The sequence below is a fragment of the Oxyura jamaicensis genome, assembly GCF_011077185.1.
Source record: "Oxyura jamaicensis isolate SHBP4307 breed ruddy duck chromosome 1 unlocalized genomic scaffold, BPBGC_Ojam_1.0 oxy1_random_OJ106362, whole genome shotgun sequence".
NCBI classification, from domain to species: Eukaryota; Metazoa; Chordata; class Aves; order Anseriformes; family Anatidae; genus Oxyura; species Oxyura jamaicensis.
Window position 1 is genome coordinate 1 of NW_023303208.1, and position 9943 is coordinate 9943.

At 35.6% G+C, this 9943-nt stretch overlaps 2 long non-coding RNA genes across 2 annotated transcripts; one reads left to right on the forward strand and one right to left on the reverse strand.

Moving 5' to 3' along the window:
- Positions 1 to 774: 774 nt before the first annotated feature.
- LOC118156884 lies at positions 775 to 4273 on the reverse strand. The gene is made up of 3 exons (XR_004746481.1): positions 4217 to 4273; positions 3222 to 3223; positions 775 to 786 (listed from the first exon to the last, which is right to left on the reverse strand). It is a non-coding gene; the product is annotated as an uncharacterized LOC118156884 (long non-coding RNA).
- Positions 2977 to 7570, forward strand: LOC118156883. Its single transcript, XR_004746480.1, has 3 exons — positions 2977 to 4280; positions 4751 to 4752; positions 7295 to 7570. It is a non-coding gene; the product is annotated as an uncharacterized LOC118156883 (long non-coding RNA).
- Positions 7571 to 9943: the final 2373 nt, after the last annotated feature.

Genomic DNA, 9943 nt, shown 5'->3' on the forward strand with positions numbered 1-9943 from the left:
GTTAAATTAAAATAGAATATGCCCCAATATTAATTTCTGGTTGTAATAAATAAAAAGACCACTGTACACCTTAGCATTCCAAAACTTGCAACAGTGGATATTTTTGTACCATTTATTTATTTCTTTTCAAGTAAAAAATGCTGTGTTACATGAATAAGCAATATACAAAAAGTAAATATATAGTTGGAATGTCCTGTTGCATAAACTATTTCCTGTCTTGAATTGATAACCTCTCTATTCTTTTGAGAGAGAAGCATGAAAGAAGGAAGCATTGCATCTGTCAAGACCAAGACGAAGATAGAGATTCCTAAATCTTAAACTGTCTCAAAAAGCCATTTGTTTGTTATGAAACGTTAACTTTCTATTTTTTGGGGGAAAAAAAAAGAAAAAGTATTGCGATTTTGCAATTTGTAAATGTCTTACCATATTTACAGTTCAATCATGCAATTTAATGATTTTTGGAAGGATTTTGAGCAAATTAATCGATGACGGTTTTCTGTTACTACCAGAGAATAAATTCTTCTTGTAAACTTCTTTTCATGTTGACATCTCCTCAGCCTTCTTCAAGATATAAAGAGATTCACTTGAGACTTGTTTTAAATTCACGATGAAAATATTTCACTAGGATTTTGGTACTTTTGCTCCCCCTATGGTAGTGAAGACTTCTAGAGGTACTTTGTTTTCTGCTTCTCTCTGGAAGTTGGTTTGTTAGCAAACCAAATCCTAAAATGATCTTAAACAGAAGTTGGTTATTATATCAGTAGTATAATTTAACTGGAAAATGATCTCAAGGGTGGATTCACTTTTTTGGTCTCCACTTCTATGATTCTAGAGGTTGTAAGTATTATTGTTGTTATATTACTATATTATTCTGAATAAAGTGTAAAACATTGAACCATGGACGTTAGATGGAAGGGAAGTCTGGAGTTTTTCTACTCCAGAACTTTGCTTAAAGAAGGATAAATTAAAGTAGATTGCTCAGAGGCTTTTATAGTTCAAGTCTGAGTATTTTTTGGGATGGAGTGTCTACAATGTCTGTGGGCAACCCTTTCCAATATCTGGTCAAAACTCACTATTCTGACTTTCTCCTGTGCATCTTGTCCTGTCCCTGTGTAAGTCTGAAAACAGTCTGTCATTTAAGAGGATTGTCTCCAACTTTATGGTTCCTATTGCAATAAGAGTTCTTTAAATGTGAGAGTTAGTTATTAAAGCCTACTATGGTCATTTTGCTCCAGCATTTTCAGGGCAATTGCTTGCTGATCTTCATTAACCAGTTAGTGGATGACAAGTCATACTTCTCTTAGCTATTTGTTGAATACAGATATATTTCCAGGGCTCCTGAGTAGCAGCAATCTGAATCACAGTCACCTAGATTGTTCATCTGGACTCAATGTTGATTAATTATAGGTACATGCCTGGCTGTGCATAACATAGATGTTTAATTCAAAATGCTATTCAATTCTAACTATTTTTGAGATTTTGGGGGTGGCTTTTCTAGACAGCACAACAGATTTTCATTATATCAGCTTTATCAAAATTGTCATAGGAGTTTGTATATATTTTGTGAATGCTTTGGCCTTTTAAATGAAAAGATATTTGTGATGTATAAAGTTTTTAGAGGGATATTAAAGAAAATTTAAAATTAGTAAACTGCGTGTTTTTTTTATATAATGAAACTAAAAATTTCTGTGCTCTGGTCACAAGAAATCAATTATGGTGAAAAATTATTACTGGAAACCTTGGAAGGACTTTCTATAAAATCTTAAGTTGTTAGAATTCAGTCTTCTGAAAAAGTATCCGTTGATTCTGGAGCTGTATTTTAATATGATACTTTTGCTGGTTTTAAAATGGTCTTATTTTGAACTCATCTTTGGATACCAAGAATGAAAAAGTCGATATTATTTTAAAGAGTACATTCTAAAAGTTGGGAAAAACTGATAAAGATTCATGGGCAGGTAAAATCCTCAGTGAAAAAGTAAATGTTACTAAAACTGCTTATGTCAAGAGGTAGCCCTCTGGAATTAAGTCCGTCTTTGTCTTGATAGAGAGTCGTATGTTTGTTTGTTTGCTTTTGTCCTTCCATGACCATAGATCTCAGTGACCAGAACACTTGGAAAACAGGCTATACAGATCTTCTCTGTGCAGCCTTCTAATTTGAAATATATGCTAAAAGTACCACTGTGGTACTTGCAGTCTTTTCTTCTGGATTATTCTGTCCTGAGTACGTATGGTTACACATGGAATGTCCCTGTGGTCCATGGGCTGTGGTCTGGTATAGAGACAAAAATTGTCCATGCGTGTGGTAGATCTCTACCTCAGGAAATACACTGAAGTAAAACTCAATTATTTCAGAATCACAAGCAGAGTAGTATTTTAGACATTGGCCTGGGGCTGACACCTTTTTATTAATCTAGGTGAAAACACTTATGTTCTGATTTTTATTAATTCTTTCCTATACATAAATGCACACCAATTTGTGTTAGTTTTAAGTATGTATATATGAGTTGAGGAGCAATAAGTGGAAGTTGTGCAGTTTTTATCTAATATTGCACTTTTTTTTGTTTCCTGCTACTATTTTTTTTCCTTCCAGTCTGTTTTTGAATTTAGAAACTAGAGCAGTTCAGATGGAAGGGGTCTTCAAAGATCAAGTGCAACTACCTGACCACTTCAGGGGAAAAAAAAAAAGGCATGTTACTAAGAGCATTATCCTAATGCCTCTTGAACACTGACAGGCATGGGGTGTTGACAGTCTCTCTAGGAAGCCTGTTCCAGTGTTTGATCACCTGACAGAGAAATTTTGTCCTAATGTCCAGTCTGAAAACGTTCCCTGTCGCAGCTTTGTGCTGTTCCCTCATATTCTGTCACTGGTGACCAGGAAGCAGAGACCAGCACCTCCCTCTGCACTCCCCTCCTCAGGGAGCTGCAGAGAGCAGTGAGGTCACCTCTCAGCTCCTTTTCTCCAGACAAGGAAACCCAAGTGTCCTCAGCCTCTCCTCACAGGAACTGCCTGCCAGCCCTCGTACCAGCTTTGTTGCCTTCCTCTGGACACTTTCAAGGACCTTAACATCCTTTTTATATTGTGAAGTCCAGAACTACACACAATATTCAAGATGAAGCTGCACCAATGCTGAGTATAGTGGGAGAATCACCTCTTTTGGCTGGCCATGCTGTGTTTAATACACCCCAAAATGCAGTGTGCCCTCTTGGTTGCCAGGGCACACTGCTGCCTTGTGCTGAGCCTGCTGTCAGCTAGCACCCCCAGGTCCCTTTCTGCTGAGTTTTCTGCAGTCTATCTCCTTTTGTTCTTTGTCACTCACGTAATAGCATTATAAATTACTTTAGTGTACTGTACCTTTTACAAATACATTTCTTAATAGCTTTTCAGAAATCACCTTTCATAGAATATGATTTTACTAGTTTTCTGATGTTAGTTTCTTCTAGGTTATGTTTGAGCAATTGCCAGTTCTTGAGTAGATTTTCCATACAAAACTGTCATGTTTTTCTTCCTGTCTTAGGTGAATTTGAAAAAACAGTCCCTACCTTCTTGGTAGGGAGCTATCAGAGCTAATTCTTTTGTGTGAAAATGGAGCTATTACTTTTTTTTTTTTTTTTTTTTTTGTGAAGCTGTGTCAATCTAGGGTAATTAAATGGACTTGGAATTTGCACTTTGTTGCTTTTTTTCTTGCTTTAAGAATTGTTTAAAACAAAGCTCTTTAAAAAGTTCTTTAAAAAAAATTACATTGATTCTGCAGATTTTCTTAAATTCCATAAATAATAGGTATTAGAGATTTTTTGCTCATATTGTTTAGTACCTTTCAGATGAGAGTTTGGTTTGTGAATAATATCTTTATTTTAATTTCCATATTAAGAACTATAGTCAAGGAAAGAAGAACTTTTCTTTATGATTGCATAAACTTTTTGAAAATTTTTTGAAGATTTATTATATTTATAAAAGGTGTATATATTGGTGTTTAATCTTATAATGTGGTTTATTTTCTTCTAAAAGTGTTTCTTAAGATTGGGAAAGGCAGTTATAGAAGTCTTGTAGATGGCATAAGTCGTTCTTATTACAGTAAACTGGTATAATTGCTGAAGCTTTTCCATCCACTGTTTTATTACATACAGCACTGTATTACATGCGAATACTATAATTTCAAAAGTAGTTATGAAGTTAGATATGAAATGTATATGACGTAGAATCTTATTTGCGTCTTACAGGATCTGGACACTTCAGATTGAAGCTGAGTCCCAAGAAAAGAATTAAGGGGTGAAGTTTTTTTGTAAGTTTTTATGAATCTTAAATTCTGTCTGGGAATGGATTGAAAAAATTGAGCTATTTACTTTTATTTTACATATCTTATTTTGCAAATCAGTGTTTGACTTTTGTAGCATTTCCTAATGTGCTGTTCTCAGTTCTAAGTCTTGAAACCTTCTAGAGACACTTCGGTTGTCAAATAGATGAACAAATAGATGAACAGATGAATAGGAAAAGAAAATTCTGTTTGTGTCATCTAGTGCTTGACTATCATTACTTTGTTTGACTAGACTTGTTGCAGATATTCTAAACTTGACTGTATATATGGCCTTAAACAACATGATGCCTAACGTAGATGTGCTTTTGGGTGTGGTTGTGTCCTCCTGAGGATGCCCAAACTAAATTTTTCCATGATTCCTTGAATATATTCAACTGTACTTCATTTGGACTGTGGAAAAGAATATTACACAGCCACATAGATTTCAATTGAATCAGTTGTAATATAAGCAACTACTACTGTAAAATAGGTGGCTTTGCATCTGATTTCTTACTTCATTATCTTTTTATTAAAAAAAAAAAACAAAAAAAATTAAGCCAGTGCTGGGATTGAAATGAACCTCAGTTACTGGGAGTAAGTTCCTGTGACGTGTTCTGTGTTGTGTTCTTCACCTGAGCCCCCTTGAATGTAACAGGGATCAGTTAAAGGACTGGATACACTGTATACGGTGTACTTTTTTCTTTTTTTCCTTATGACCTTGAAGTCTCTTCCTTTAATACCTGATTGGACATACTTCTGTTGTGTGATCAAATCCAGACACCAACTGCTGTATTACTGTGCCTTTCATTGATGAAGTGCAAACTGATTCATGATGATGGATATTTCTTACATCCCATTATATGACTAAATACACATTGGCATTTTGTTGATACCTATTTTTCACTGTCTAATGATGAAGGTTGTACATACAGCCCTTGAACCTCTTTGTATGGAAAGGTATTGTCCATCTGATTGAAGGATAAAAAAGCAGTTCTTTTTATTAAAGGAGCAAAATACTCTTTTTTCAGTCTCAGCCTACCAACTTTGATGTAATACAGTCCCTTCTAAACATTCTTTGAGAACTGGCATGTACAGATACAAGTCTGTATGCCTACAGAGATTTAGATGCCATAAGGAAAAAAAAAGTAGACTTTCATTTTCTCATGTAGCATGAAATTAAGCCTTGCATCTGTGATCTCCAGTTGTGTTGTACTTATATAGCACGCACGTTTTTCTATTAATTTGCTTTTGGCAACAGCTCATTAATTTGAATAATATTAAATGATACTTTCCAAAGTCCTTAATTTTCTTTTTCTGGAAATTTTAAAGCTTTTTATTGTGATTAAAAATGCTACCAGACTTGGGAGGGGAAAAAAAATCTAACTGAGAAGCATAAACTCCCCTACCTTTCTAAAAGTAGAAAATTTAATTTAATTTCAATTGGGGGGGGGGGCATTACATTATCTGAAGAGACAAAAAGCTTGTATTTCTTCTTAAAATATCATCCTAGTGTTTACCTGTGATTCCAGCCAGAAGACTTTGATGCCTCCTTAAATACTTGTAGGTTATTCAAAGTAATGAGTACTCAGCTTGAAATAACATATTTCTTAATAGTAGAAGAATTTTGAGTATCTCTGAAACAATTAGTAATCTATTATTGTATAACTAATTTATTAGTTATGCTTTAGGCATAAACATTGAATTTTTTCTTGAAGATCACATTTATTGCAACTACTAATACAGTCAAAGGTTTCAAATTGAAAAATGGTCATAAAAATTTCTCTGGTCTTAGGTCCTCATGGTGTTGTTGATGTTTGCCTCTGGTTAAGTGTATACTTTGCTTCTTAGAAACAGATGGTAAATACTGAAATTTTAATGCAGAATGTAGGAGCTGTAATGTGCTTTCCTGTTTTAAAAAAGCAATACTTAATTATTTTTCTGCAATGTAACTGTGAACTCCTCATTGAATAAATAACAAACAACTAAGTGAATGTTAACCACATGGATCATGCTATCTTTGTAGGATTTTTTTTCCATTCAATTTTACTGTATAGCTAGCTGTTTTTAAAATCTGCAGAAGCTTTTCATTACAAACAACATACTGCTATGAGGCAAATTACAGAATTGGAAATTACAAAAATAAAACACTAAAAGGACTGAACTCTTCAGCGATTTAAAGAATTGAGCGTTATTGCATCATGTAGTTTCATTCTTTTTGAGGAAAAAAGTGAAAAATCGCCTATATTTCAGTACCATGTTAAACCTGTGATTTGTAGGAATTGCTACCTGACAGAGTTGCCAGAGGAATTTGGCCTTAAAATGAGGAATGAGCAAACCCCTCAGAACAACCCCCCACCCCACCAATTCTGCTAGTAGCACTTGTTTAGTTTGTTTTGACAGTGGTCTTTGGTAATGTTTATATTGTTCTTCATACTGAATTCCTGTCCATAGTAATGAAATGCATTGCTCTGATTATGACCTGAGTGTTATTAAACAAATTGCTTTCAGTGCTGAGATCTCAAGCAGGAGTGAAATAAGAAATTAAAATTTTCTTAAACAAAAAAACTTTCCAGGTAGTATAAATTTACTTTAATTTCCAATTTCCAAACATACATATTCTGGTCTTTTTGGAGATGTGTGTCCTTTGGGGATATATATATTCCGTAATCAGAAATTTCTATCAAATGACTTAGTAGCTACTCTAAGTTATTAAGATGCCATATGCTTATTGTGGAGTTCTAATGGGTATAGGTCAGGAGAAGAGCAGAAAAAGAGATTGTTCTCATTTTGAAATTCACCTTGGCTGTTTGGAGTTTTTGCAGAAGAGCTGTGAGGAGAAGTTAATGTGAGCTGGTTTGAAGTTTTTCAATAAGAAGTTTATCTATCATCTGTTCTGCTCATCTGTGATGCTTTCTATATGTATGCTTTATAAATGTATATATGTAGTATACGTGCTTTCTAAATGACTATTTTTTTATGCTTCTCATACATATCTTGGATAGGCTTTTTGGAGCCTGCAGTTTCGGCCAAAGATTTGTTCTTCAAATAATGTGGTCTATCTTATGTCTGGTGAAGAAACAGCTAATAAGCCTGTCCTAGACTGAGTGCATTGAATGAGTCATTTAGTAAGCAAAAACAGGCAAGTAAATCTGATATGTTGTCATAGGTAGGGGTTAACCACCAGCTGTATTTGCCAGAAGTAAAAATGCTGCAGCCCCACCCTCAGCCCACTCCACACATAACTGTTCTGACAAAACAAACAGCAATATGCTTTGTAAGTTGTTAACTTTTTAAACTTTTAACTGTTTAAACTGTTTAAACTGTTTAACTTTTTAAAACGTACGAAGTTCTGCAAGTAAGATAGCTACTTACTTAAAATTACTGACAAGGTAGCTGTGTCCAGTTGAAGGTACCTGGCAAAATTAGCGGTGTCTTTGTTACTGAAGCAAACATATTCGATTTATCAGGTAATAGATCAGGACTTGATTAATTTGAATTCTTACTGATCAAAGGTAAACATTTAAGTGAATGAAGAATTTTTCTTTGTTCAATGTTTGGTGCCTCTACCACTTATGGATATGAAGAAAACTAGATTTCTGGTGGGATTACAACAGTCCTTCTCCTAACAGCTGGAGAGAGGAAGACGGTCTTTTTTTGTCTATTATTCTTTGTGAAAGGCCACTCATCTTCCTGTGTATAAAAACATGAGTTTGGTCTGTGTGTTGGGTAAGTGCATTTCACAGAGTTCTTGTGACATATGTTAAGCTGATGGTCCACCTTGGGTGGCTGCATTTTGTACAGGAAAGCTTGCAAGCATCTCAGATACACATATTGTATTTGAATACATTAATCATGCCTTGTTATCTGTCAGTCATAGAGAATGAAGCCCTGAGCAACCTGATCAATGTTGACTCTACTTTGAGCAGGAGCTTGGATGAGATAAATTGCTGAGGTCCCTTCTGGTCTAATTTTGTATATTTTGAATAAAGTATGATTTGGTGATTACAAACCTGGTCATAAAATCTAATCTTTACTGAAAATGAAGTGGTTTACATTTTTGTAATCCATGGGAAGTTTTTTCTTTTCACAGGAGTGTAACTCTGGGGAGCTTCTCAAGCTTTGCAGGACATGACTGGAGAGCTGTAATGTTTTGGAAATGGCCTGGGCTGTGTTACCTACTGTGCTTTTTCCAACCATAAATTCTATGAATCTGTAATTCTGAGGTTGATTTCTAGTTGCCCAATTTCACAGTTCCTTAATTCCAGTATCAGGCATACTTTAAGAGACCACATTCAGTCATGGTAAGAGTGTGTGTTTTTTTTTTTTCTTTTTTTTAATCCTTCTTTAGGTTGTCAGTGCTTAATGTATTCTTTCATAGTTTGATGCTGCAAATAATGTTTTAGCCTGTGAGAAAGGAAAAGTTTGATAGTCCATCTTAAAATAGCCTGATTTAAAAAATGCTTCTGCTAAAGCTGTTGCAGTTCATTGTCAAGCCTTAGGCTAGTTATGCAGCTTATTAATATCAGCATTGTGTTTCCATCACAAGAATAGGGAGTAGTGGTGAGAAATCGTATATTTGGGGATACTTTGAATATTGTTGCAATAAATTGTAATGAATTATTCAAATATTTTAGAGCTAAATGAACGTGTACTTTCAAGGTTGAAAAACACCTAGAAGTTGGCTTGATTAAATTTTTTCAACGTGGTTCTTAAAGTATTGGAATGGTCCTGTTTCCTACTTCCAGCAGAAAGCACCCTTTTAAGCAAGAGGTAACATATTTTTGGAAGGACAGTATCTCTCAGTGATAGCTCCGAAAAAATCAGAGAATTAGAATATCCTGAGTGGGAAGGGACCCAAAAGGATCATTAAGTCCAACTTCTGGCTCCACACGCTTCTCAAACTCTTGACAGGTTTGATGCCACTTCCCTGGGGAGCCTGTTCCAGTGCCTGACCATCCTCTCAGTTAGGAACATTTTTTAATATCCAACCTGAACCTCCCTGACGTTGATTCATGCTGTTCCCTCAGGTCCTGTCACTGGTCACTAGAGAGAAGAGATCTGTGCCTGCCCTTCTGCTTCTCCTTGTGAGCTGTGGGCCAACACGAGGTCTCCCCTCAGTCTCTTCTCCAGGCTGAACAGTCAAAGTGACTTGCCCTCTAGACCCTTCACCATCTTTGTAGCCCACCTTTGGGCACCCTCTAATAGTTGTATGTCCATATATTGTGGTGCCCAAGACTGCATATTGGTACTCAAGGTGAGGCCACACCAGTGCAGAGCAGAGTGGGAAAATCGCTTCCCTCAATGGGTTAGCAATGCTGTGCTTGATGCACCCTAGGATATGGTCGTCTCTTTTAGCTGACAGGGCACACTCACTCATATTCAACTTTCCATTGACCAAAACCCCAAGGACCCTTTCTGCTGAGCCTCTCTCCAGTCTCTCATCCCACAATTTGTACATATATCTATGATTGCCTCATCCCAGGTGCAGGATCCAGCACTGGCTCTTGTTAAACTTCACATCATTGGTGATTGCCTAGCTACCCAGCCACCTTCTCCCTCAAAAACAAACAAAGTCCTTTGCAGTCCTTAAAAAGAGGACTTTTAATTACAACCAGAAATTAATATTGGGGCATATTCTATTTTAATTTAAC